The following is a 27,386-nucleotide window of genomic DNA, read 5'->3' as shown; positions in this document are numbered from 1 at the left end:
AGGAGCCAGGACATGGAAAAGGCAAGGGTGAAATGTGTCACCAAGAATGAAAATTCTGGCAAGTAAGGAAGAAAAAGGCTTGGGGGACAAAGGCCATTATATCCAGCACTTTTTAAAGCGTTTATGTCTGTAAGTCCTATATTATGTTTATGTGTTGGTCAAACTGTGATGATAATTTAAAAAATTGTATGATATCAATATTGACATGCATGTGTCATGAGTACTTACAAACTGATATTAAGAGATAAAGAGGTTTTGTTAGTACTGGCCCTTTACAAAAAGTATAAATTACAGTCTTTTTATGAACAGCTTCCTTGTATTGCTCTCATGTTTTGTGGCTAGTGGCAGTTCTTGGTGCTAACATACCATTAACTCTGTGGTAAATTTATGGGCTTTTTTTATGTGTCTTCTCTACGTAGTGACTCCGCCTACTCAAAAACAATCCTACCCCGTGGTCCATAACAATTTGGAAATGAAACAACTTAATTAGATAGTCTTGCCCACTTGTGTCTATATGAACAAGTTTTTAAACTTGGTGGGAAACATAGGTATATAAACAAGTATATAAAGTACATAGATAGTATTTAAAATGGAGCAAGTCAAAATACCAAAATGAAGGCAATTGGTGATTCTTAAACTATTTAAAGCTGCATTATTTCACCCCATTGGCATATGTGTATGGAACCTCCAATTACATTGTAAGAAACTGTGATTAAGATTTTAAAGAATGCTATAAACTATGCTCATTCCTTTGGCTCATTCAGTAAGACTTTAAGTGCATTCCTTGTTCTGGCCATCTATAGGTAATATTACTTGTTTTAATAATGCTCACAGAAGGATAGGAAGAGAGAAAGAAGAGACCATCATGAAGTATTTTTTCCCCAGAACATTTCCCCTAATCTATTGCATTTTCCATGAAGGATAGCCTTAGACCTTTGAGTTGACAAAGGGGTTTCAGATGTCTTTTCCCTCTAAAATGTAGGCAGCATGCAAGGTTTCTCTGTTCTCTCTTGTCAGGAGGATTTGGCCATTGTGCTTCCTTTTCTGGGGTGATTTACTAAGCACCTGTGCCACCTGAGACTGGGAGGAATGCGTAGCACAGGCAGGCACAGGCTCCCACATCAGAGTTTCTCAAACTCTTCACTATTGACATTTGGGGTCAGCAAAGTCTTTGTTGCGGGAGGGCATCTGATGAATTACAAGATATTTAGCAGCAACTCTGACCTCTCCTCATGAACATGTTATTGTCACATGCCCCCCAGGTGGGCAAAAACATCTCTTTTTGAGGACCATAGATGTAGATGCAATGCTGAGTGGATTTTAATCTGGCTCCTTTGTGTACTTTTCTATTCAAAAGCTATGTAACATACATGGCATGGAATTGTCTATATGGCTATTTTACAAACACCTGCCCTGATTATTAGCAGATGCTTCTTATTTTCAAAATGATGCTCTGGTATCTGAATCATTTCTCCTCGAATCTCTGAGTTAGTGTACCTAGATACTAATGAGCATGTTAGCTTTTTCATGGATGTAAACAGCATCCATGAAAAACAACAACTGAAATGGATATCAGATTTACTTTGAGTCACAGTGTCAGAGATGCCAGTCCATGAGTTGGCTTGCTGCATTGCTTTGGTTTGGAGCAAAGCTGAACCATCATAGCCAAAGACTGTGGAAAAGAAATGCCTGGGGCTTGAACTCAGGGCCTGGACAGTGTCCCTGAGCTTTTCTGCACAAAGCTTCTGGCTTTTTGATTAATTTTCTGCCTGGGCTGGCTTTGAACCTCCATCCTCAGATCTCTGCCTTATTAGTAGGTAGAATAACAAGTGTGAGCCACTGTCCTTCAGTGGCTGCAGGACTCTGAAGAGACAGGCAGTGGCCAAGGACAAGTTCCACCCTTCAAAAGGACTCCCTCAGTAACCTTCCATCAACCAAGCTCCTATTCCCAATCACCCATTTAATATGACTCATCAATGGACTGACCCATTGGTAAAGTTAATGCCCTCATGATCCATTCACCTCGGAATAGCACCACCAGCAGAGGAGGAACAATCCTTTCTACAAATGAGCCTTTTAGTAATCGCTAGGCTTAGATCCATAAGATCAGTTGTAGAACTCAGAGTACATCACGTTGCTGTGCTATGAATGCTGCTTTCACATGGCTGAGAAGAATTTCACTTAGCTCTACAAGTCTTCGTATTCTTGCATACAGAAAATTGAGATAGCAGACACCATATACCGCAATATTGATTTGACAGCAATGTTCTACCATATTCTCTCACACTGTCCCTTGTCTTTCACACTCTCTAAAACAGAATACATAGTCTCAGCTAAATGCCCACTCCCCACTTGCTTTGTCCTTCTTTCTTCTTCCTTCCACATAGGGAAAGCTGTGTGCTGTATTCTAAACTTACTTTCTCTAAAATGTCTCTGCACTTTTACTCAGTAAGTTTGCATTTGCAAATGCTGGCATTTTCCAACAAAAAATAATTTTTACCAGCTTCACCACAAACTTTTGATTATATTTCATAGTTTGTTTCTCTTTAGTCCAAAAGAGGGTTAAAAGCAGGCCCCATTGAAGACGAGGTGTGCTGTCACAGTATTGGTTCCTCTGTACTATCTGAATAAAAATGTGCTTATTAACAGTTTGCAGTTCATGCTGACTCTTACAGCAAATATATATGAATACATATATACATATAAACATGCATATGTAAGTAAATCTGGGGAAAGTGTGTAAACTCACTCTTATTCCTGTTAAAGATTTAATCATCCATTATACCGGCCTATAAAGTGTGCCTTGAACATTTGCTCAATGATTTCATCATGGAGCATCTAATGGAGGAGGCTGGCAGGAAAGCACGAGAAACCTCCTCTAGGCCAAGCTTGTCCCTGCCTGTTTTTGACTCAGCAAGGAGTGCCAAGGAAGGCTCATTGCCCTCTTTTTCCCGAAAGTCTTGCATGAAAAAAAAAATTAAATCAAAATGCCTTCCTCTTCAAGCAGGTGGAAGGAGGCCAAGAGGAGAAGAAGCTTCAATGGGGCTTCAGAAACCAATTTCTTCCCCAGCTGCTGGACGGGCTTTCTGCCATTCTCACTCTACAAAACACAATCCAACACAAGTGACTTTGTTTCTAAGATACAAATAGTTTAATATTCTCACTTTCCCATTTAGCTATGAATACCGGATGTGAAGGACTTGAAATATAATTGATACAAGTGTAACTATTTGCAATCAAATGTTCTTGAGGGAGAGGCATGTGCTGAAATATTTAGGTCAACAGTACTTTTACTTTTTTTAAATCCTATTCTTTCACTGATTAAAAAGAAAAATCTCCACCCTCAGTGCCTCTCACTTAAAAACAACACTGCCTGTTAAGTTTCTGTCAGGGTCAGTAAAGACTTGGGCTGTGGCATTTGTGAATGTAACATCTCTTTGCATAATCAATCTCTCTCTTCAGTATAGACTTGTCTCGTTCAGGAGACTTGGCATTCTAAGGATTTAGGTGGAAGACTAATGTAAATAACTGATTCTGACTCAGATACCAATAATCAATTAGGCATGAACACAGAAAAACCTACTTTGTAGCACTTATTAGAATGTCTGTTGACCGTCCTAGGCTGTTCACTGTGCTCTTAGGTTAATAAGAGAAAATAACCATGATTTTCTGTGTACATTCTGCCCAGTGCTCTGTAACTTATAGAAAAAGGGCTGCTTCCTGAAGAGAAAAATTTAGAAAGGATGTGTATAACTTTTTAAATCAGATTTTCAAATATAGTTATGAGTGAATGCTGTAGGGTACATGTCACCTTGGTTAATTAAAAACTAGCTTCTACTCTTGTTTAAAAAATAAACTGTCTCATTGTGTAGCACGGGCTGGCTTTAAGCTTACTCTGTAGCCCAGGCTGTTCTCAAACTTTCTGTTATTTCTGCTTCTGCCTCTTTAGTTCTGGATTTATAAGCATGTACCACCATGCCCAACTTGTCTTCTTAAATAATTTCCTTTTGGCATGTCTAAAATTTTAGATTCATGTTTTGGCATTTTTAAATCTATTTTTAAGAGTTGTCTGCTTAAAGCCAGACAAGAAAGAAGACATTTATTTCATCAAATTCACTGAGCATTATATATCAGTCATTGTTCGAGCCATCAAGTAAAACTCCTAATAACAAACAGTCTAGACCTATAGATCATTTTCTTTTAAGTAAGATGGTTTGTGTTTGGACACTAGGGTAAAATATCACCTTAGAGAATTATTTAAAATAATTCTTTAAATAATCACCATTAAAAACTGAAGAAAGCCACTTTAGAGCATACATTTTACATAGATCATAGCTGTGAAAATTGACTCTCAGAAATTATCAGGAATCACCCAAAGGCTTTTTGAATGTTGGTTTTTGTCAGTCATGGGGCTTGAACTCTGGGCCTGAGTGCTCTTTAGCTCAAGGCTAACACTCTACCACTTGAGCCACAGTGCCACTTCTGGCTTTCTGGTGATTCATTGGAGATAAAAGTCTCACAGACTTTCCTGCCAGGTCTGGCTTTGAAGTGTGTTCCTCAGATCTCAGCCTTCTGAGTAGCTAGAATTACAAGCACAAGCCACTGGTGCCCAGAAGCTTCTTGAATTTTATGAATCGTTCTGGCCTGGTGATCTTCCACTTGTCGGCCATGCTCATCTTCCTTCCCTCCACATTTCCCTGAATAGATACTTGTTCCTAGGACCATTGTTCAGCCTGGATGTAGTCCCCGAACGCTTCTAAACTTAGAGTGCTCTCCATCTAAAGAGGATCATATCTACATTGTGTTCAGAAATCCTGGTTTCATAAAGTCTCATGTTGGCAGCGCTTTTTGATGACGTGTAAAATGAATGCACGCGCAGCTCTGAAGTCTTGTTCTCCACAGATGGGATGTTTTACAACCCGTCTATGTGTCTAGACATGATTTAGCAAGCTTTCCTGAGGTCCCAGTCTTTTCTCCTGCCCTCCAGGTAGAGTGCAGATCAAAGACCCTCCATCTCCCTTCACTTCCTGGGGGTGTCATGGGGGCAAGGTGAAAGATACATGCAGACTTACAGATCTGTGTCATGCATAGATATATGATCCCCATGTGTCCAAGAAAAGGAGAGTGTAAGAATGCTTATCCTCCTGTGCTTAGCAATAGGATCTCCTGTAACCCTCACAATACTCAGGTAGGTTCTATGGCCATCATTTTGTGTTTATTCCTTATAAAAGGTACTACCCAAACTAGAACCACCAACAGCCTGTGTGACACGGTACAAATAAAGCTATCCTTTACTCAAGTTAAAAAAAAGTGATAATATGTATATCTCAATAGTAAGAACTTCTAAAGATGATTCTTTGTAAAATAATGGGAGATTCCAATGACTCATTATGATAGTAGGAACTCAAAGTTACTAGGATCTGATCATCATTTGATGCACAACAAATAGCCATCTAGAAGCCACACTATTAAATGTCTTGGATCACTATTAATTATCATAGTATTAAGGCTCTGTCTTTACTTGCAGGGGTCTATGATTCTTAATCACAGTGTGCATCAGAATCATCCAGAAATATTCTAGCCCCCAGAGACACCCGAGGCCCATACCCACATGTCAAAACATGGCATGTCATTTAGCTAGACTGGGTTTCTGTGAAAATTTTGTAATCATTTCCAGAATTACATTATAATGATAATATGCAACAGATAATATAACAGATGACTGAATAGACATCATGGTATAGCCATGGCATAGAATATCATTCCACCATTTTTAAATGATAATTATGAGGACTCCATGACATTGAAAAGTACTTATTATCTAATACTAAAGACAAAGAAAAAGGAGGATTTCAAATTATTCCCTCTCATTTCTGTTTCTATAAATGAGACTAGTAGATGAATCTTTAGCTTTATTTACCCATGAGTTAAAAATGACTCCACATAGAGGAGCAAAACACTGGACTGAAGAAAAATGTGAGACATTCATTTCATAGCTATAATTTTCTGCACAGTTTACTTGAAGATAATAAGGACATAGAGCTATATAAACTAATTTCCTAAATAGATCTGTGGGAGACAGTGCCATATGGTTACTAAACTGTGCATTAAAAAAAAAACTCCTCTTGTATAAAATGCTGATTGTGTTCTATTTTGATGGCCTCATAATAGACTGGAGAGAATCATCCTGCCACAAAGAAATACCTAGAAATGTACATAGAACAAAATGTAACACATATCCAAAGAATAGCAAACATTTTCTCTAATACACAGGTGAGGTTCTAAGAATGTATGAAAAGTACTGAAGTACCATGAAATAGGGAATTTGAAAAAGCACAATAGTATTTCATAGTATTTCAATGGAATTGTGGGCCATATAAACATTTACTGACCTGAAGGCAGGTGAAATGGCTCCAGTCATACAGCACCTGCCTAGCAAGCAGAAGAGAAGGAAAGAAGGAAGAAGGGAAGGGGAATGGAGGAATGGAGTTAGGAATAGAGAACAGAGTGGGGGGAGGTAGGAGGGAAGAAGAGGAGAGAAGGAGAGATGATGAGAGGAGAGGGGAGGAAGTCGGGGAATGAAAAATATTTGCTGACTGACATCATTAAGAAGTTTACCTTTAAACAACTTCCCGGGAAAGCTGGCTAGGCGTTGGGCCTTTCCAGTGTGAGGAACTGGAACTACAATCCTACACTTCTGCCATTGCATCTCCTGGGGCTGTTTCCCGTTACTGGGTAATCTTCAGAGTGATGATAAACTCTCTGTTTTCAGGCTCTGGGGAATCAGTAGGTATCATGAGAACTGAGTCTGATTCTCAGTTTTATAGATCTAGAGTTCAAGTTTGCATTTCGTGCATGATCTAGGAATGCCCAAATGTAACAATGAATGGCTTCAGATTGATGGTCTCCTTCAAGCCTGGCAGGAGCAGGCAAAATAGAAAGCTCAAAGGAGTATGAATTTCTGACCTCAGATAAAACATATACACAAACAAGCCATGGCGATTACAAGTCTGCAGAACAATGAACAGCAGAAATAAATCCCCAGCACCTTCAGATAATTGAGTTATCAGTTGTTGATATATAAATACAAAAGAAATTTGCTGATCCTAGAGAAATGTGGAGTTGAAATCAGGACAAGAAGAATTAAAACCAAGGAGCAACTGTAAGGTTAAGTATATAATCACTAAAATGATTTTACTCAGTTACTATGTGCAGTGGGAAAAGAGCCAACAAATGGAAGAAAACCAATCTACAAGTGTCTCAGGATGTAGCATATAGAGTTGAAAAATGTGAAAGACAGGTGAGATGGAGGGAACCAAGGGGAGTAGCAGGTTTGTAGTTGATGCCTTAGAAGCAGGAAATGATGTTGCACATTACAGGATCCAAGTCTGTGGTATGGTAGATGGCTTATGAATAACACTTTTAGGACATAAAGTTTTGGTCCTAAAGTCTCCTGTTCCAGGCCTGGACATAATGTTGAGCTCTAGTTTTTCCACTAATTAACAACTGTCTTACTAAACTTGCTAGGCCTCAGCTTCCTTGCCTGTAAAATCAGTGCAAAGAATGTCTGTCTACTCTACCAGGGGTGGGGGTGCAGCTCACTGGTCCAGTGCTTGCTTAAGTCCACACAGGGGTGGTGGTGGGGGCGAGGAATAAGTGTGAGAATTGAGTTGTTCAGTATACCACACATTACAAGTGCTTAAAAGTGATCATTGCTCTTATTCCTTTTGTTTTGTTTTGTTTTGTCAGTCAGTAGGGCTTGAACTCAGGGCCTGGGCACTGTCCCTGAACTTTTGTTCAAGGCAAGTGCTCTAACACTTTGACCCATAGCACCACTTCTGGTTTTCTGGTGGTTAATTGGAGATGAAAGTCTCATGGACCTTCCTGCCCAGGCTGGCTTCAACACCATGATCCTTAGATCTCAGCCTCCAGAGTAGCTAGGATTACAGGTGTGAGCCACCAGTGCCCGACTGCTGCTTTATTCTTATATCCCCAGACATACTTACAAATACAGAAGGGCACTTTTATTGATTAAGTTATAGATATATAGACCTGTACAAAAATACCACTGGATCATTCACTGATTTTTTTTAACGTTTACCTTAGAGACTGTAAGCATGCTCACTTGCACAAGTATTGCCTTAGTCCCCTGTGTCTGCTCTAAGCAATGGTCATAACCAGGTCATTTGAAGCAACAGGAAGAACTTTATTCTTTCTTGAAGAAGGTTCATGCTCCTCTGAAGGGAATAATTCTTCCTTTTCTCTCTCTAGTTTCTCAAAGTTTCTGACAGTCCTTGGCATTTTTTTTTTTTTTTTGGCCTTGTAGTTGTATATTGTACCCTTTTTACCTCATTCCGACCTGGTCCTCTGTGTCTCTGTCTCCAACTCTCCCTCCCCCTCCCCCTCCATCTCTCTCCTTATAAAGAGACTGTTAGTGTGTTTAGAGTGCACCATAACCCAGTAAAATCTCATCATAACCAACTTTGTCTGCAAAGAGTCAAGATCCAAATAAAGTCACATTCTGAGACTGAGTGGGCATGACTTCTATGTATTTGGGAAGTTGGAGAAAATCTTTCAGGTTAAAAAAAGATTTGCCAGTATACTAGAGTGTGTTTTTTTTGGGGGGAGGGGTTGTTGTTATTGTGGACATTTCAGGGTTTTGAACACAGGAACTTGCACTTTTGTGTGTATGTGTGCTAGTCCTAAGGCTTGAATGCAAGGCCCTGGTTGGAGATAAGAATCTCACAAACTTTCCTGCCCACACTGACTTTGAACCAGAATTCTCAGATCTCAGCTTCCTGAGTGGCAAAGATTACAGGTGTGAACCACTGACACCTGGCTAAGCACTTCTGAGGCAGATACCCACAGCCCGTTTCACTTTTAGTTATTTTTCAAAAAGGGGCATGGTTGGTTTTTTATTTTTTTTTGTCCAGGCTTGACTGGACAATTTATGCCTGACTATTTTTACCTCTCACACAAGTGGAACACAGCTGTGTGTCACCTGACTAGCTGACTGATATCGATGGGGTTTCACTAACTTTTATTCAGGCTAATCTTGAACTCTGATCTTCCTGATCTCTGCTTTCTGAGTAGCTGGGATTATAGACATGAGTGGCCATGAATGACTGTTTTATTTAAGCCAGATAAATTCTTCTGATGTTTCCTTACTGAGTAGATGATACTTATGCTAGCACGTGTTTCACAATTGGCTTCTTGGGGTAGGGGGCAGTAGAGAATACCCTTACTCATAGCATTCCCCTGCCAATTTCTTTGACAAGGTCAGTTTTAAGCTACTAATTTGATGTCAACTGGCTCACAAAATTTGAAAATTAACTACCAACTCCTATGAGCTAGTCAAATCCCTTTCAATACACTTAAGATTTCATGAAACAGATACAAGATCACATCCTAAAGTATTTACCTAATGGTCAGATGAAGAGAAGATAACACCATTGCTTCCTGTACGGTTCTGTAGTCTTGTGTTGCATAATATAATTAGCAAAGATTTTGCACGATGAGGAAACCCATTAAGTTGCTTAAGCAGAGGCATCTCATTGAATAGTGAAAAAAAAGTGGTTTAGGACGCAGAAATACAATATTTGAAAGCAAAAGCTAGATCTTAGTCCAAATCATGCCATTTGCTGGTGGTAAAATCTTCCTTCAGCGAGTTACTTCATCTTTTCCAGCTCTATTTTCTTCATTTATAAGATGAAAATAAAAATAACATAGAAAGATAACTTACTATATAAAAGTAACTAATGTTGTCTCTGAGAGTGTCTATTACATGAAATGCTCATTCAGGGCATGGTTAAATGCTGAAAGTATGCTCATATGATTCCTGGTTCCATGAGGACAAGGATTGTCATCTATTTTGTTTACTAGCTCCTGGAATACGTAATGGGTAACATGTAGACATTGGCCAGGAGTTATTCATGTAATGGATAAATGGTCAGTGTTCAGAAAGTTGTTTGAACCATCTTCCTAAAGCACCAGCCCTACATGCTGTAGCTTCTTTAGAAGAAATAGATAACATGACTTTTTGTGTATGTGCTAGTACTGGGGCTTGCACTCAGGGCCTAGGTGCTATCCCTTAGTGTTTTTGTTCAAGGCTGGAGCTCTACCACTTGAGCCACAGCTCTACTTCTACCTTTGGGGTGGTTAATTGGAGATAAGTCTCATAAACTTACCTGCCTGGGCTGGCTTTGAACCACAACCCTCAGATCTTAGCCTCTTCAGTAGCTCCTGGCTAAATAACATGCTTTAATAGTAACAGGCTGTTACTGGGACCAGCATGTCTTCGAGCCTCTCAGGCTTCCCTCCAACTGTGGCTTCATCCATTCTTCCATGCCTCCAGCCTGTCTCCATTCCTCCCTAGACTTCCCTGACTAGCTATCACGACACCACTGTCCCAAGCCCAACTCAAGCACCATAACTCAGGCTTTAGACATATCACTTTCTTGGGTTGACATGGGCTTTCCCGCTTTAACTTATCAACCCATTTGATTCTTCCAATGGCAAATTAAGGTTTTAAAAAACCTGAAACTAAGCAAAAGAGGCAATTTTTAATCTGAAAATTCGAAGGGAAAACTAGCTAGTTTCAACCTTCAGCAAGTTCCAAGCTGGAAAGATCCCAGAAGCTCCTTTCTCTATCATTTGGCTTTGACTTTGGTGGTGTGAGCCTCACACCCAACACCAACAGAGCAGTGCTAGTGGCAGCTCTTACTCACTTGTCAGGGCATCGAATCTTACAGCAGTGAGGCTGCAAGACAATGAAGCTGACTTTCCGAAGCTGAGACAGAACTTTGAGAACAAGTTTCTCAGCCCTACTTGGTCTGAGCAGTGTTACTGCCCACCCTGGAAATGTCCCTGTGGATGGGAGCAATGAGCCAAGAGCTTGTTTGAGCGGTTGCTTCCAGGTCCGGCCACTGCTTCTGGCTGCGGAATTGTTTGCATGGAAGAGCATGTGCACTGGATTGGGGTTGTGGATATCCAAGCAAAAGATCTCTGTACTACTGGTAAAATCCAAAAGGGAGCCAGGCACTTGTGGTGGTTCATGCCAGTAACTGTAGCTACTATCGAGGCTAAGATCTGGGGATCATGGTTCAAAGCCAGCCATGGCAGGAAAGTCAATAAGACTCTTATCTCTAATTAACTACCAAAAAGCAGAAGTGAAGTTGTGGCTCAAGTGGTAGAACACTAGCCTTGAGCACAAAAGCTAAGGGACAGTGCCCAGGCCCTGAGTTCAAGCCCCAGAACCAGCACAAATTAATTAATTAATTAACATGTTAATTAATGAGCAGAAGTCAGCAGCATCAATCTCTTCATTCATGATCAAACTAAGACTTCTAAGCCCCTTCATTACTGAGTTGTGTGATTCTGTGTTCTCCCTTTCTAGAGAATATCTGCCTTTTGCCATTGCCAGTGTATAAATTTTTGTTTAAAAAATAAGAAATAAATCTAGCACCAGTGGGTCAGTCACACTTATAATCCTAGCTGTTCAGGAGGCTGAGATCTGAGGACCAAGGTTCAAAGCCTACTTGGGCAGAAAAGTCCATGAGACATTTACCTCTAATTAATCACCAAAAAAAGCCAGAAAGGAGAGATGTGGTCAAGTGTTGGAGCGCCAGCCTTGAGCAAAAAGGCTAAAGGAGAATGCCCAGGCCCTGAGCTCAAGCCTCAGTATCAGCATGTATGTGTGTGCATACACACACACATACACACACACACATTTTTAAAATTTTACTATCTATAAGTATCATATACATACAAAAAAATTCAAGAGACACAAAGACTTATACAGTAAAAAGTAAAACACTGATATGTATTTCCAAGAATATTCCATGGATTTACAAGCTCATCCTGTAAGCACATGTAGATTGATGGATCCAACTACACATAAAACATAAACTATAAAACATCTGCATTTGATACATATATATTTATTAACCTATAAAATACTCCACGCCTTGCTTTTTCACTTAATGAACTCTTAAAAGTCTTTTTACTGGCTTACATTACATTGTACATAATGAGGGGTTTCATCAGGGCATCTCCATAACTGTGTGTTTAGAAGGTTCTTCATCATCTCCTTGGCTTTTGTGGAGATGAGATCACAAAGTGATTGTAGCAAACTCAAGAAAAGCCAATATGGGTTGGAATACAGCTCCCTGCCCCTATTTTAATCTTGGGTAAATTGGTTAAACTGCCCTGCACATCTGTAAAACTAGGATTACAAACAGCATCTACTGCCCAGTGTTGCTTGGAAAATTAATGAATTAGTTTATTAGTATTATATGCCAAGCACTGGTAGTTCATTCCTGTAATCTTAGCTACTCAGGAAACTAAGGCCTAGAGGATTGTAGATTAAGCCAGCCCTGGCAGACAATTCTGTGAGACTCCATCACCAATTTAACCATAAGGCTGCTGAATTGGAGATGTGACTCAAGTGGTAGAATGCCAACCATAAGAAAGCAAGAAGAGCAAGAGCTGAAGGCTCTTGAGTTCAAGTCCAAAAAGGAGTTGGTACTGTAAAGAGCAGTATTGGTCACAAGGCAGGTGCTCTGAGAGGTTTGAGCATCTTGCTTCGTCTTTATAAGGATTGCTTGCCATTGCAGTGCTAACATACTGCTTTGTGTGCCAGCAGCCTCTGAATCCATCTCCTCTCTTCTGTCAAAAACATATTCTAAAAGCCTGTTTCCATCATCCTGCTCGATCTCTGATTTCTGCTTATCCTGGGTCTCTCTGGGCTTAGAAGATGTTTTATCATTGAGTTACCTTTCATCAGTTGTTCAGTAAAGAATTGTTGGTTATTTTCATCCTGAGTTTATTTTCACTCTTTTTTGTCATATCATTTATTTCTTGTGATGTGTTCTAGTTAGTTCTTAGTGGGTACTTAATTGTTGTCTCAGTTAACAAAAACATGTTCTGTTGTTCCCATTTGTCATTTATTCTTGGTGTGGCACCTATTGCATACTCCTTATACATGTACACAAAGAAATGTTATTATTCCCATGTTTAGTTTAAGAAACAGGTTTGGATCAGGTGTGATGTTGCAGGACTATAATCCCAGTTATCCAAAAAACATAGGCAGGAAGATAATGGTTCAAGACTGAACTGGGACGAGAACATAAGACTCTATCCAAAAAGTAATTAAAAGATAGGAAAAAAAAGTTAACGGTATGGCTGAAGTAGTAAAGTGTCTGTCTAGGAAGCATGAGGCCCTGAGTTCAAACCCAGTAGCACCAAAAGAGAGGGAGAGGGAGGAAGAGAGGAAAGGAAGAAAAAGAGAGACAGGGGAAGGGAAGGAAATGAGAAGAGTACTTGACCAAACAGCTTCTCTTTTATTTTTATTTCCTTTACACACATCCAGATAAATCTAAAATCTTTTCTCCATCCTGGGACCTCAATACAGAAATCTGGACTCCAGATCTGCTGCTTGCTTTGGCATCACTCGGGTTTCGCTAGCCCACATAGCATGTCCAAAACTGAGTTCCGACTCTTCCATGGAGCTAATCTTTTACTAGTTTTCCCAGAATAATTCTCCACTATTATGTATGTATATATACTGTACATGTACATATACATATGCACACATATTTTATATGTGTATGTATATATAAAATATTCTTCTAAATTCACTAGGTGATATGCAGTTATGGAGATGCCCTGATGAAACCCCTCATTATGTGTAATTTAATATAAGCCAATAAAAAGACTTTTAAGAGTTCATTAAGTGAAAGGCAAGGCATGGAGTATTTTATAGATTCATAAATATATATGTATATGTACAAATATATGCACATAGTGGAGAATTATTCATATATATTTATACACACACAAAAAAAACATATTGTCTTTACCTGTTCATCCATTGAGAAGCACTTAGGCAGATCCTATAACTTGATGCACAGTGTAACAAGTATGGGTATGTAGGTAAAGTCTATTGTATGTTGACTTGCATTCCTGGCCAAGAGTGGTGCTAGAGGAATGTGTGTGTGTGTGTGTGTGTGTGTGTGTGTGTGTCTGTCTGTCTGTCTGTCTGTCTGTCTGTCTGTCTGCTTTGCTGGAGGTCACTCCTAACTAGGTAGCCCCTCATGAGGGTGGTGGAGGCCCTATGACCCTTGGCGGATGCACTTTCTGAACTGGAGACTGGAGGGCTGAGCGTCCGTCTCAGGCATGGTCATGAGCGCCTCCCCCTCGCTGTGCTGCTGGCGTCTGTGACTGGGCTTCTAGGGCGCAGGTGGAGAGAAGCTGGAGATGTAGCACGAGGATTCCACAGGTCAGCTGAGTCTTCTTAACTTGAGCTGTCAACCTGCAGGATTTTTTTCAGCACTGAGCCCCGGGAATCTTTCCCTCGTCATATGAGTATGTTTTGTCAGTCTCACATGGAAGCTTTTAAGGTTCTTATCGAGTTTTCAAGTGGCATGAAGTGATAGATAACAAGTGATTTAAATTCAAATCAATCTTGAAATGCTAAGGCAAAATGCCAGATTCTTAGGCAATGACGCTGAAAAGAGATGCATGCATCCAGAAACCCAATTAGCACAAGGACAGGGTGAGAGAAACCCCTTAGCAGCAACACATGGAAAATGATGGAGACGTTCTAGTTGATAATAGATTTAGCATGTGCCAACAAGGCCATGTGGCTGCCAAACCATGAATTCTCCCTTTTGGCTGCATTAAGCTAATAAATATGTTCTAGAAGACCAGAAAGGTGGTGGTTCTGGCACCGCTCCATTGAAAGATTGCCCCTGGGGGATATATATATATATACACACACATATATATACATATATATGTATATATGTGTGTATATATACATATATACATATACATATATACATAGACATATATACATTTATATATACATATATATACATATATGTATATATACATATATATGTACAGAGAGAGAGAGAGACTGCTGGACTCAAAGAAGAAAAATGAACTCGAGTGTGTTTAGAGCAGAAGAGTGACATCACTCAAATTTTCCTCTTAATTACTAAACCTCAGAATATCCACAGCCCAAAGAATGGTCTGCTTATCTCCAAATACTTGGATGGCAGTCATCTGAAGAAGGCTGACATGTGCCTTGTGTGTTACAGAAGGACAAAATAAGGAGGAATGAGTGGAAGCGCCAGGAGAGATTGGTCTCAGGGGAGGAGGGCAGAGGCACCTGGGGGTGGAAGGCTCAGCATAGAATGGATGTCTTTGTACTAGTTCTGAAGGAAACTGGAAGCCATGCTCGTCATCCTACCTACTTAGGAGACTGAGATCTGAGGATCAACATTTAAAGCCAACTGTGGTACACAAATCCGGGACACATTTTATCTCCAATAAGCTAGAAAAAGATGGAAGTGCACCAGTGGCTCACATGGTAAAAGACCAATCTTGCATAGAAGCAGCTAAGCAAGAACATCAGTCCTTGAGTTCAAGTTCCAGTACCCATACAAAAATAAGAAAGAAATATAAAAAGAAGAAAAAGGAAAGGAAAGGAAAATCAAAGACTCCAAGACAGGGGAAGTAACTTGTGCTAAGAGAACTGAGCCCCATTTATGATTTGAAAATCTATTCATCCACAGTCCTCTCTTCCTTTCTGGCTTTCTGGCTTCCTTTTGATTCCTTTGTATGCCTTTAGAAAGACTCTTTATAACAAAAACTAGTCAATATTTGGCTTTAGAGCAATTATAATTTCCTGATCGATCCCAAACATTCTGGAAACTCATTGCATATGCATGTGTTCTTGTCAGTTTATACATGCTGAGCAATATAAAATTATGATAAGGAAGAGTTGAGGGTTTATTTTAAAGCAAATGCCAAGTATTGCCATTTTCCCAAATTATTGGCCTATATTCTCCTAGAAATTGCTAGAAATTTTGGTGTTTCCCCCTCCATACTTTTGTTTTTATTGTAGTATTCAGATAGTATAATATTTGGGTTAACCTCAGTCTAACACTTAGATTGTGTTTTCTCTTTAGCCCTGTTCATGTCTGGGGGTGTAACGTGACCAATAAAGTCACACATACACACACTCAGACAAAGAAAATTTCCCAGTTCTACTCACTTGTAATTCTCCTCACAGAGCAGGGGGTTTTCCACAGGAAATGACAGGAGAATGGCTGAATGGCTCGGTGGGGTAGTGTATGTACTTTCCTGGTGAAGGAAGAAACTGCTATTATTTTCTTCCCAGAATAGCCCAAAATCTTCTATAAAGCATTCACTGCAAATTATTTCTGCATGGACTGTCCATAAGTAGAAGTCAAATTGCCCCCTTGAACCAGTGAGTTTCTGTGAAGACAGGACACTAGGCTTTATGCAAAAAAAATATATCATATGTCTCTCAGAAGAAATAAACCTATGGGTCTTAATCCCAATTAAATTTGGGCATCACAGGGTTAGAGGTACTCCTAATTATTTCAATGAATTAAGAGGCTTTAAAAACATTTTAAAGCAATGTTAGAAATTTATATGAATAATTTCTGCTTTCAAGGAACGAATAAGTCAGGGACCAAAAATTTAGGACATACTTTAATCATACCAAACAAGTATTTTAGTTCTACTAATATTTTTATGTTTTTCTAATAATTTTTTAACTTTTCTAATTAGAATATATCATTGTAGCTTTATTTCATTGTTACATTTTCTCCTTTTACTTATATAATTGAGGTATTTCTACATTATGCCCAAAACAGATTATTATCAGGACTTAATGGTCCACGGCAGGATCTTCCTCAGTTTTACTGAAAATACTTTGAGTATACAGTCTCAGCTTTAATGATAAAAGTTGAAATCTTTGCCTAACATAAAGGTTTTTCTTTGTCTCTAAATTTTGATTTTCCATGCTATCAGAAGCCCCCTTGCAACAGGTAATTTGAGTGTTGATTGTGTGTTTTCTCAGTTTGTAACTGTGGTTTAAAAATGTACTTAAAATTGTTCACAGTTTTAAAATTAAATTTGCCTATAAGGTTCCTTCCAACCCCAAAATTCTGTGATGTTAAACCACTTTTCTCTTTTACTTTGTTTTTCCCCCCGTTTGAGTTTGTGATTTTTGCATATTGTCCTGTGTGTCTTCTACTTATTATAGGCAACTGTAGAATTTTAGAGCTGGAAGGCATGTTAGACATTATCTAGTTATTCTAGAAGAATTGAGAGGCTCCAGGTGGTTAGGTGACTCATGCAAGTTCTCCACAGTAAATACTAAAGACTAGAATTCTACCCATTGGAACACTGAGACTCCAAATGTTCTTATCTGAAAGTTTGAAGGTTTCAGGCCAAACCTCTAGAGGAATAGACAAGAATAAAAATTCTGGAGAAGGTAAGCTCAATATGCCATATTTAGGGAAAATAGCCTACCTGACACAAATATTTGGGATATAAACAATGTTAAGATTGGTATAAAACAGCATTGAGATTCCACCCAGGTAGAACGGCCATTATCAAGAAATCTAATAACAACAGATGCTGGCGAGAATGTGGCCAAAAGGAAACCCTAGGGCTGGGGATATAGCCTAGTGGCAAGAGTGCCTGCCTCGGATACACGAGGCCCTAGGTTCGATTCCCCAGCACCACATATACAGAAAACGGCCAGAAGCGGCGCTGTGGCTCAAGTGGCAGAGTGCTAGCCTTGAGCGGAAAGAAGCCAGGGACAGTGCTCAGGCCCTGAGTCCAAGGCCCAGGACTGGCCAAAAAAAAAGGAAACCCTACTACATTGTTGGTGGGCATGTAAACGTGTTCAAACACTCTGGAAAGCAGTATGGAGGTTCCCCAAAAGACTGAACAGAGTTCCCCTATGACCTAGCAATCCCTCTCCTGGGCATTTACCCCAAAACAAGACCATACTAAAGCTACCAGCACAACCAAGTTCACTGCAGCATTATTTACTATAGCTAAGATATGGAACCAACCCAGATGCCCCTCAGTGGATGAATGGGTCAAGAAGATGTGGTGTATATACACAATTGAGTTCTATGCTTCCATCTGAAAGAATGACATTGCTCCATTTGTAAGGAAATGAAAAGACCTGTAAAATCATATTGAGCGAAGCAAGTCAGGTTGCATGGTTACTCTCACTTGTAATAACTAGGATATGTCTATGATATTCTTTGCAAGGGCTCACAATAGCCCAATCAGCAAGTGCATAGGACCACATGTAATGAAGTGTATCAAAATGAGCTCCAAGAATTGGAAATAAGAAGTTCTTATTATGTCCTGGACGCAGTTATTCTATTTTTTTCTTTCTGTTTTAGTTTTCTGTATCCTTTGTATTTCCTATAGGCTGATCTGATCTGTAGAAAGGTAAGGGAACCACAGAAACACCAAGACAAAGGATGAATTAATGCAACAATGATACTCACTAGACACTATGTTGGAAATGAACTTTACAATCTGGGAGGTGGGGGAGTGGGGAGTGGTAAGCAGGAGAAAATGAGGGAGGAGCTGAAAGTGTTTAAACAGAAATGTACTCATTATCTTATTTATGTAACTGTAAACCCCCTGTTCATCACACTTACAGTACATTTTTTTTAAAGAGGATCATACTCCCATTGTGCCAAAATGGGAATTTTAAACAATCTCAGAACTTGAGAATGCTGAGGCACTTATTATGTTGAACACAACTTATTCAGACTCTGTATTGACGTCCCTGGGTTTTTTTTTTTTTTCTCCGAGCCTGGAATCATATTTGAAAATACAGTAGAACTTTGGACAGGTTAGTGCTTTCAGATCTTGCATGTCTAGATTTTTCTGTAAAGTTGTGTCTATTACCCACTGGGAGAGTGACAGTTTGACTTTGGGATACCGGTAGAAATCTAGCTTTGTGCACTGCCCTGGCAGGGTTCACTGGGGTCACTTGTGAGATGACGTGAGGCTCCTTCTCCACCCACTCTCACTTCTGTTTTATCTAGAACCAACTCTTTTATTTTTTTTTTTTTGGCCAGTCCTGGGCCTTGGACTCAGGGCCTGAGCACTGTCCCTGGCTTCTTCCCGCTCAAGGCTAGCACTCTGCCACTTGAGCCACGGCGCCACTTCTGGCCGTTTTCTGTATATGTGGTGCTGGGGAATCGAACCTAGGGCCTCGTGTATCCGAGGCAGGCACTCTTGCCACTAGGCTATATCCCCAGCCCCAACTCTTTTTTTTTTTTTAAGAGTTTTTTTTTAATCCTTTAGTAGAGAACATGAATTGAATAGAGAACATGCAGTATCTTCACATTAGATGTTATGAACTTTCCAGGTGACAACAAGAAGGGACACAGAGTGACTCTAAATAGCTCCCCATGAAACACAGAGCCTGAAAGCTGCCTAGGAGACAGAATTTCTCAAGGTTATCATGACCATTTTTCTTCTCTCTGTCACCTTTGATTGGAGACAGAGGACATTTGTGATGGCATAACATTTTTTCCCTTTATTGTCAGTACAGAGGGGTTACAGTTTCATATGTAAGACAGTGTGTGCATTTCTTGTTCAAATTGTTACCTCCTCCCTCATTTACCCCCCTCCCCCCTTCCCCTAGAACCAATTCTTTTTTTTTTTTTTTTTGGCCAGTCCTGGGGCTTGGACTCAGGGCCTGAGCACTGTCCCTGGCTTCTTGCTCAAGGCTAGCACTCTGCCACTTGAGCCACAGCGCCACTTCTGGCCATTTTCTGTATATGTGGTGCTGGGGAATCAAACCCAGGGCCTCATGTATCCGAGGCAGGCACTCTTGCCACTAGGCCATATCCCCAGCCTAGAACCAATTCTTGATGTTTATTTTCCACCCATGCTGCCCGCCATCTTGGCCAGGCCCCACCACAACTGGGAAATTGTGTCTCATTGTTGGATTTTCTGTGACCGTTGAATTTGTGAAACTTACAGATGTTCAAGCATTTCTGCTGCTCGTCTGTCTCTAATTTTTTTTTCTAAGTAGGATGGCTTGAGGGATGAAAAGGATTTCAGAAAGAAACCCTCTTAGAATACACGGCCAGTGTGATTTCATGCCAAGAAGTATGTAGGACTTCACAGGTACATTCACCTTTGCTAGGACTTTGTAGAAAGTCCTTAGCAGGAGTTCCTCAGTTAGATGACTAAAATGAACCCTATCAGAATGGGAATGCTTCACAAGCCCTCAGTCTAAGACCACCCTGCTCACTCCCCTGTCAGCACCCTTTCCTCAGGCTAGCAGGAGCTGATCATCTCTTCTCTGTTCCCTCTTTCCTCCACACAACCTGGAATGATATATCCATGCATTATTTTTTTAAACCAAGTACTCATGCAGCAGAGACTGGTCCTGTGCTGAAGGTTAGGAAAATAGAAAAAAAAAATAAGATGATGGGACACAATGACTCAATAAGGAATGAAATACCTGAAGGGAAACTTCTTGTACTCATGACTGTAGTACTAGTGCCTGCTGGAAAGAATTGCCCGAGTAAAATGCATTTTTTTAATAAAGGAATAAATGACCCAGTGTCTCTAAAGTAAAGAGAAATTTCTATGAGTGCTTGTAGGAGAATGCAAGGGAAATCTGAGGAAAGGTAGTTGAAATCATAAGATAACAGCACCACCAATAGCCCAAACTCAAAAACAGAAATGTATGGGGTTGAAGAGGGAATAGTAATTCTGTTGGAGGGGTGACTACCTGAGATAGAGAGGGCTAGGAAGATAAGAGTAGGGCCAAGTCATGCAGGAATTTAGGGTGTGCTTTCTGAGGACATGGGTAGGCAATAGAAGTTTTACTATAGGAATGATAAATCAGAGCCAGCATCATGTTTCAGGAATATAAGCCTGGTAGCTATCTGCTAAAGGTCTTGGAAAGCCAGGGACCAGGGAACACCAGTGAGAAGAATTGCAGTGATTCCTTGGGAGTTAAATTCGAGTCTAAGCTGAGGTAGATAAACTTAGACAATAAGAATAGAGAAAAGGGACAGAAATGGTGATTTTGGAGATTTTTCACATGGTTGAAATTTGGCAAGTGATTGAAGATTAAATGGCAAGCAACAATAATTCAAACTGATAGGAAGTTTCCCTTGGCATTACCTAGATGGTGATAATTCTCTTTATCAACTAGATTTGAGAAGGAAGGTGATTAGCCCAGCCTTAGACATGAGGAATTGTAAAGGTGTTGTGGACAGAAAGATGCCCTGCATGCAGATAAACATCTGCTCTGCTTAAAAGGATGATGACAACAGAGACTAAAATTGTCAGTCATCTGCTTGGTGGATGGATCTCAGAGGTGATGACTGACAAGAGAGCACTGAGGAAGGACCAGTGTCTGTTGAGGCTTCTCTTTGGGAAGAAGGTGAAGAGCATCTTAGTCCACACTAGGGCACGGGCAGTGATAAGAGAAAGGAGGGGTACCAGGAGGAAATAGCTAGACATCTCAGGTTTCAGTGAGGTTAAGGAAACTGAGGCATGACTAATGGGTTTTGAAATATGAAGTCAATTGTGACCTTTAAGCACATTTTTTTTTCATTTGGAGAACAGGGGAATCAATTTATTTGTAAAAGGCTACAGATTAAGTAGATGGTTCCACATTGGTAAGTTGAGAATTTTTTTGTATGCCTTGTAAAAAGAACGAGAATGGCATTCCAACCAAGTATGAGTCGAATCTTTTAAGAAAGAACCTTCCTCACCTTTGAGGCTGTTTCTCAGTAGAGAGAACATTAAAGGAAAGAATGGTTCTGTTTTCTTGAGGTAGTGCGTAGTCCCCTTGGTTTCATTAAATGCTAACCTTCACAGATACCAGCATCATTATCAGGAAAGAGATGTTATTTTTAGAATAAGGAAGAAGGGTGCGTATGTCTGTAACCTAAGGGGAAACATCTTTTATAGTGGGAGGGAGGAGGGTAATTCAGGGTGGTCTGGAATAAATATTAATGTAAAAAAAAAGCAGTGGTTATTTCTGGGAAAAGGAACAGGAGTTATAGTTCTCTGAATCAGAGAAAGATACTTGAAGTGACAGGAATGTTTTGAGTTTGGGTACCAGTAAGGAGAAGAGAAGCTGGAGGAACTCAAACCCAGCTGCTTCTCCCTTTTCATTGAAGTCAGAGGAAATCCAACTGCAGATATCTGTTAAGGCAGGAAGAGATAAATAAGAACTGCTACCATTTATCTTGGGCCTGCTCTGCATTTAAAAAAAAAGACACTAAAAGCTTTAAATTATCTCCTCTTATCCTCGTGAAAATTCAGAGATTACATATCTGTGTTTACATTGGTTTTTGGTGCCAGTCCAGAGGCTTGAACTCAGGGCCTGGGCATTGTCCCTGAAGCCTTTTTTGCTCAGGGCTCGTGCTCTACCACTTCAGCCACAGTGCCACTTCTAGCTTTTTGGGTGACTAATTGGAGATACGTCTCACAGACTTTCTTGCCCAGGCTGGTTTTGAACTGCAATCCTCAGATCTCAGCCACTTGAGTAGCAAGGCACCAGGCTCACATTTATTTATTTTTTTTAGATGAGAAAGTAAATCAAAAAGGTTAACACTTTTCCCAGGGTTACTCAACAAAGAATGGTGTGGCCAAGATTCACAGCAAGTCTGCATGACTCCAAAGTCAGTGCTCTTTATTGAAAGAGAAGCACTAGCTTGAGCTCTTGGAGGTACACCACATTGAGATCAGATTCTCTGAGTTGGTTATTCCTATCTGTCAGAGCAGAGTCCTCTCATTTGAGGATGAAGAACTGGGAAACTGAGGTGGATAAGAAACGTGAATCCTGGACCCCGAGCGAAGAAATAAGACCAGGAATAGAGAACACACCAAAGCTGGACACTAAGGCTCCTTGGTACTCAAAGGAGATTGCCTTTCAGGCAAACAACAGGCAGAGTAGCGAGAGTGAAGTTATGGGAGCACCTTGACTTTCAGTACAGAGCTGCTGCCTTTGTTTCCCCACAGTGATGATTCAAGTGTCACCTCCCCTTCCCTTTCCCACTGCTGGGATTCCTATCTGTATGAGACAGGATCCTTACTGCAAGAGCAGGCCCTAGTGGCACAGCCCCCTCCCTAACATTCTTGGCTAGTGAATTACCTGTTGAATGCCCACAGTAGAACACGTGTTATTCCAGGCACTGGGGAATAGCAAGGATGAACTCAGTTTATTTCTACTCTAACAGAGCTTCCTTTCTAATGGAGAAGGAGGCAATAATAAAATACATCATATATGTGTATGTGCATATATACACATATATATACGTATCTACAAATATATATATATAATTATATATACTATGAAGTGATAATGAATGTATAATGCAAGGAAAGAAGTGATTTCATTTTTATTGTTTAACCTGAAATTTTTAACCATATATAGACACATTGTAGTATAATAAGCCACCCTTGTACTAATCATTCCGCTGTCAATAACTTTGGTTTCTGGAGAATTTTGAGCCAGCGGAGTGATAGAGACTTGACACAAGCTGGCTTGAGTAATTACTCAGGCCAATAGATCTTGGGAGCAGGACAAGCCTAACAAAAATAGTTAGGAACAAAACTTAAGAGAGGCACACAGTGCTGGAATGGAGGATGAGTAGTAAGAAGTGGTCAGGTAAGTGGTCAGGCTCAGAGTACTCTCTGAATATCTTACTTGAATGTGTGTATGTGTATATATGTGTATGTAAAATACTTTGTTCAAAAGAACATATATATATATCATATATAAAGGAAAGCAAGAAATATATAAAAAGAAAAGAAATTATAGGCACCAGTGGTGATGCCTATAATCCTAGCTACTCGGGAAGTTGAGATCTGAGGATCAAGTTTCATAGCTAGGAGTGGTAGGAAAGTCTGTGAATCTCTTTATCTTCAACTAAACACAAAAAAACACAGAAGTAGTGGTATGGCTCAGTGGCAGTGGACTAGCTTTGAGGAGAAAGCTTAAGGACAGTACCCAGGCCCTGAGTTCAAGCCCCAGGACTGGCAGAAAGAAAAGTAAAAAGAAGACAGGAAGGAAAAGGAGAAGGGAGGGAGGAAGGAAGAGAGGGAAGGGGAGGAAAGAGACAGAAAATGGAAAAGAAGAGGAGAACAAAAGGGAAGAGACGGAAAGGAAGGGTATGAGCATATCACTGTTTTAAACTTTACTTCCTATTTAAGAATGCACCCAACTGTCAAAAAAAAGAAGAAAACCTGGCCTATATAGGCCTATTTCTAGCACAGTTCTTACACTGATTACACACTTTCTCCTCCTCTATCCTTCTTCAGTCATGGATGATTGTGCCGTGCAAAGGTGAGAACTCAGTTGTAATTTGCTGTTGAAGTATTGACTCTTGTTGACAAGCTTGTCCCTTAGCGCTAGTGTGTTTCCTGCCCTTGAGTTTCTGGAGGAAGCATAATTGATAGGCAGATATATCTGATGTGATAAAAACTGAAAACTAAAATGAAACTAGAAAAAGAAAAGCCTAGGTCAAAGTTTAATAGGGGAGAAAAAAGTAGGCACTCTTTGGAGAGCCGGTTAGCATGGAGATAGAGCCTGGGCTGTCCCCTCTGGCTTGCTCTGTCAGTGGTCGGCCATCGTACTCTAGCGATGTCTGAATCAGTGGGAGAAGGCACAGTCTCAACCCTGGATGCACTAGCAGGTGTTGTGTGGGCTCTTCATCACTTATGGGGAGCACTGATATTCTGGAGACTAATGGTGAGCTCCACTGTGCTCTTGTCATTTGTTGCTAAGCCTGTCTCAACTGTTTCTTATCTATAAAGTGGGGGAGAATAGTGCAAACTCAAATAATCTCACGGGGCCATTGGGGGGCCTTGACAAATATAACAGACCAAAAGAAACTGGGCAAAGCTGGGAATATGGCCTAGTGGTAGACTGCTTACCTCATATACATGAAGCCCTAGGTTCGATTCCTCAGTACCACATATATGGAAAAAGCCAGAAGTGGTGCTGTGGTTCAAATGGTAGAGTGCTAGCCTTGAGCAGAAAGAAGCCAGGGACAGTGCTCAGGCCCTGAGTTCTAGCTCCAGGACTGGCAAAAACAAAACAAAACAAACAAAAAGCAACTGGGGCTCCTGTAGCATGTGGCAGGCGGGTGCTGTTAGAATCATGGCCCATTTTGTAAGCATGGAAGTTAAGGCTCAGAGAATCTCCTGCCTTGAAGAAAAAGGACTACGGTGAGAAGCTCCCCCTTGTCAATGTGTACTATCTCATTTAGGAAGTGTTAATCTGTATTTCCTGGTTGCTCAGATAATAAATCATAGATAACAACAAAACCTGACTACTTTCATCCTTCAGAGAAGCTATATTATTAAAGTAATATTCTTCTCTTTATTTTTTTTCATTCACTTTTCTCCTTACAATCTGACTTGAAAACTAAAAGTGAATGCATGGTTTAATAATGTGTATAGCATGAATTTTTTATGAAGGCCACTTGCAAGGAGATTATGACACTTTTTGCAGCTCTTACAACTGTCTCTGAAACTTCCTTCCTTATAACACACACATTCACAAATACAGACACACACACACACCAACAATACTATACCAACAATACCACACCAACAGGATTTTTAGGGGGAAAAAAATCCTGTCACACACCAACACTCTGGTAGGCAAAACTGAGCTACAAAATACAGAGGAGACTGGGCCTAGACAGAAGCGAGGGCGCCTGGCTAAACGCCAGTGTCTCACACCTATCATTTTAGCTCCTCGAAAGGCTGAGACTTGATGGATTACAATTCAAAACCAGCCTAAGCAGAAAGTCCTCAAGACTCCACCTCCAAATTGACCAGCAAACAATCTAGACTGGAGATGTGTGGCTCAAGTGGTCAAGCACCAGCCAAGCAAGCCAGGCTAAACAATTGCAAGTCCTCAAATTCAAATCCCAGCACCAGAAGAAAAAAATAGAAAAGATTTAGCTAAGTGGTAGCATAATGTAATGGAAAACGCAAATGTGCTTTGGGGTGAACAGTTCAGGGAAATGTGCAATCACTGCTTTTATAGGGACCTTGGCTAGTTACTTCATTTCCCTCACCTTAGTTACTTCCTCAGTAGATGGGTTAACCACAACTGACCTGTGGTAGAGACTGGCCTCAGTCTCCCTTTCTGACCAACAGAGCAAGTTAGGAAGTAGAGATGGATACGCTGTGGGAAATTAACACACAGAAGAATTAAGATAACCCTCCGTGGTCAGTTACCTGGCCTGGCCCTTGGAGTCCCATCCCTTAAACAGAATAGCAGGGCTTCAATGGGTGATGTGGTGAGGAGGGAATTGTGGAGGGTTCAAGTTCAGCTCTTCCTACCGAACAATGGGTTGGTTCTCCAAAAGGGAGAAAGGGGACACCTAGCTAGTGCTAGGACCACTTGAAGGTGGTAGTGAGCTAGCCTGGGACACCCCAAGGAGCAAGCTTGCTCTCACTTCCTGACCAGGTCAGACCCTATCACATAGTAAGAATCATGTATCTTTTTGCATGTATGTGAGCTTATTTGATAGTACTGGTCCCAGAATTCCACTTCCCCCAAGCAGAGGCAGGATGCCTGTTCTGCAGGTCCTGTCTGCCCCTTCCCGTCACTCTCTCACTTTCTACAGTGTGAGAAGCTGACAGGAGCCTAGTAAATACACACTAAATAAATGAACGGATGTTGGTTGTCAGTGAGGATTTCCTGTTCTGATTGTTAATCTCATTCAGTGCTAGGCATTGGACTCGTTGGAGTCTAAAAGCTATCCTATGCAAAGGTTTTTGTTTTGTTGGTGTTTGTTTGCTTTGGTGCCAGTACTAGAGCTTGAACTCAGGGCCTGGGCCACTATCCCTTAGCATTTTTGCTCCAGGCTAGCTAGCTCTGCACCACTTGAGCCACAGCTCCACTTCCAGCATTTTGGTATTTTATGGGAGTTAAGAATCTCACAAACATTCCTGCCTTGGCTGGCCTTAAATCATGATCCCCAGAGCTCAGCCTCCTGAGTAGCTTGGATTACAGGCATGAATCACCAGTACCCAGCTCACTTTTGTTTTAAAGATGGGGAAATTGCAAGTTGATATCAGCCATCGTGCCTGGTTGCCACCTCAAGAATTAAGTAACAGCCGGGGAATTGGAGTCTGGCAGCGGGGCTCCAGGGGCACTCAAGCCAGGCTGGGGTAGAGAGCAAAGTCAGGCACCAGAGTCAGGACAGACTGGATTTAGGTTGGGAAATTATGGATATTTTCTCCTTCTTTCTCTTCTTTATCATCATCGTTTCCTGGGAAGAATGTAAGCAGAAATGAAGCAATTTGTGTGTCACATCTTAACATTCATGTCGCCTCTACTCTCAGTCAGAGTGATTTGGCCAAATTTACCCAAAGAGGAAACTGGACATTTCAAATTCTGATTCTTAGAAACTTCTAGATAACTTCTTTGAACTTGAACCTCTAAGAAATCATCTGTACTTTCCTTCAGCGTGACAGTTCAGTGAAAGCAGGTGGTCTGAGTGAGACCACTCTACCCTGCGTCCCTT

At 40.6% G+C, this 27,386-nt stretch overlaps 1 protein-coding gene across 2 annotated transcripts in view; it reads left to right on the top strand.

Moving 5' to 3' along the window:
- The window catches only part of Nfkb1 (nuclear factor kappa B subunit 1), a 114,977-nt gene that overhangs the window by 35,050 nt on the left and 52,541 nt on the right, over window positions 1-27,386 (top strand). The window contains exon 1 of one of the 2 annotated variants that reach the window (XM_048333766.1): window positions 24,362-24,366. The exons of the other annotated variant lie outside the window; for it this stretch is intronic. The gene's annotated coding sequence lies outside the window, so the exon portion shown is untranslated. Of the gene's footprint in view, window positions 1-24,361; window positions 24,367-27,386 lie in introns of those variants that run through there. 2 annotated transcript variants of the gene reach the window in all.

The sequence above is a fragment of the Perognathus longimembris genome, chromosome 24, assembly GCF_023159225.1.
Source record: "Perognathus longimembris pacificus isolate PPM17 chromosome 24, ASM2315922v1, whole genome shotgun sequence".
Classification (NCBI taxonomy): Eukaryota; Metazoa; Chordata; class Mammalia; order Rodentia; family Heteromyidae; genus Perognathus; species Perognathus longimembris.
The sequence above is the reverse complement of the archived record's forward strand: the minus strand, read 5'-3'. Positions and strand labels throughout refer to the sequence as shown.